The 2037-nt window shown below is 26.6% G+C and overlaps 1 long non-coding RNA gene across 1 annotated transcript in view; it reads left to right on the top strand.

Moving 5' to 3' along the window:
- The window catches only part of LOC111682988, a 52055-nt gene that overhangs the window by 34499 nt on the left and 15519 nt on the right, over positions 1 to 2037 (top strand). Inside the window, exon 2 of the long non-coding RNA XR_006940585.1 lies at positions 342 to 379. This is a non-coding gene — a long non-coding RNA (uncharacterized LOC111682988). The remainder of the gene's footprint in view (positions 1 to 341; positions 380 to 2037) is intronic.

Genomic DNA, 2037 nt, shown 5'->3' with positions numbered 1-2037 from the left:
GTTCTAGTTCAGTTCTAGTTCAGTTCTAGTTCAGTTCTAGTTCAGTTCTAGTTCAGTTCTAGTTCAGTTCTAGTTCAGTTCTAATACAGTTCTAGTTCAGTTCTAGTTTAGTTCTAAATTGTAAAATGTCAGAAAATACAAAAATCTAATTTGCAAGAATAAGAATTGGCAAAATCTGGTAACTGTAAAACAATAAGCAGTGATGCCAACTAGTGTATAAGAGATATTAGCTTATTATTATAAATTATCTTTAATTTCTTAAGATTTATATGTTTTAAACATAAATGCTTCAAATTAACGGAATATTAAAACTAATTTATATGTTTCTTTTTATATTACAGGTAATTATACTTTCTAACCAGGCGTTGTTTTAATTAATGTAAGTGTGTGTGTTTTTTTTTTAATCTTTCACAATATTCACTTCCTTTTATTGTCCAAAAAGTCTGCATATTTTTTAATATTTTATGTTTGCCAAACACCTTTAATAATTTAACAAAAAAAGGTGATTTGGTTAACAATTCCCCCTGAAGTCATGGCATTTATTTAATAACTTAATTTGTTTTTATTTAAGCAAACATAATTAGTTATTAAAGCCATAAACAATATGAGACAACAAGACAGACAGACAGAGAGACTGATGGCAACAACATTATTAAGTAATTTCACCCAAGGTAAATTGTTAATTATGACTTTCTTTTTTTAAGTTGATTTTTTGTTACGTTTGATTTTGTTTAATCACAAATTAAACATAATTGTATGCAATTTTTTCCAAACATAATTAATGACTTTCGTGTTGTTTAGTTTTTAACAATAAAACTTGCAAAAATAAAGAAAAAAAAACTATGTAGGAAATTGTTATAAAAAATACCTTGTTTATTTGCTAGCAATTATTGCAACATGTTGTAAATTTACCTCTTCTCCTCTAAGTAATTTTTAAACATAAAATAGACGTAATAATTAACACTGAAGTTATTAAATGAAATGTGAAAATTATATTAAATAATAAAAGAAATGAAAACAAAAACATATTACAACTTTTCCTACTACTTATTTATTTATTTTTTTCCTAAAAGACATACAATTTTTATTTAAAACTATTTACTATACATGCTATAAGTAAAGTAAGTTTGTTAGCCCAGCCATTCAGCCGCCTTGTAATTATTTAAATAAATTTATGGCAAAAAACATGGCAAATATTTAAAAAAAAAACTCATTTTCAAATATTTATGGTAATGTTGTATGTAGTCTTTTTATGTCGATAGTTGGGTAACTTTAGTTGTTTGTTGTAGTTTTTTTTAATTAATACAACTCTGTTAGTTTTTGTTTATTAACTGCAATCATGTTTATACAGTTGGTGACAAGAAAAAGCATGTTAATTTCATTTTTATTATTTAAGTGAAAATTTTCACTAGGTGATAGGAAATGCCTTTCATTTTGCAAATATTAAGCTATCATTGTGACCTCTGAGGTATTATTCCATAGTTTTTTTTTATTCTTAACATAATAAAAAATATGGCAACTCTTTAAGTTAGATCTAGATTAGTTTAAGTTCTAAGTCATATCTAGTTTAGTCATTTTTTGGATCTTGTTCAATTATAGTTAATTTCATTATTCTGTTTTAGTTCTGTTCTAATTCTCTTTTAGTTCTGTTCTATTTCTGTTCTAGTTCTGTTCTAGTTCTGTTTTAGTTCTGTTTTAGTTCTGTTCTAGTTCTGTTCTAGTTCTGTTCTAGTTCTGTTCTAGTACTCTTCAAGTTCTGTTCTAGTTCTGTTCTAGTTCTGTTCTAGTTCTGTTCTAGTTCTGTTCTAGTTCTGTTCTAGTTCTGTTCTAGTTCTGTTCTAGTTCTGTTCTAGTTCTGTTCTAGTTCTGTTCTAGTTCTGTTCTAGTTTTGTTCTAGTTCTGTTCTAGTTCTGTTCTAGTTCTATTCCTGTTCTGTTTTAGTTCTGTTCTAGTTCTGTTCTAGTTCTGTTCTAGTTCTAGTTCTGTTCTAGTTCTGTTCTAGTTCTGTTCTAGTTCTGTTCTAGTTCTGTTCTAGTT

This window comes from Lucilia cuprina, chromosome 4 (assembly GCF_022045245.1).
Source record: "Lucilia cuprina isolate Lc7/37 chromosome 4, ASM2204524v1, whole genome shotgun sequence".
Taxonomy (NCBI): domain Eukaryota; kingdom Metazoa; phylum Arthropoda; class Insecta; order Diptera; family Calliphoridae; genus Lucilia; species Lucilia cuprina.
The sequence above is the reverse complement of the archived record's forward strand: the minus strand, read 5'-3'. Positions and strand labels throughout refer to the sequence as shown.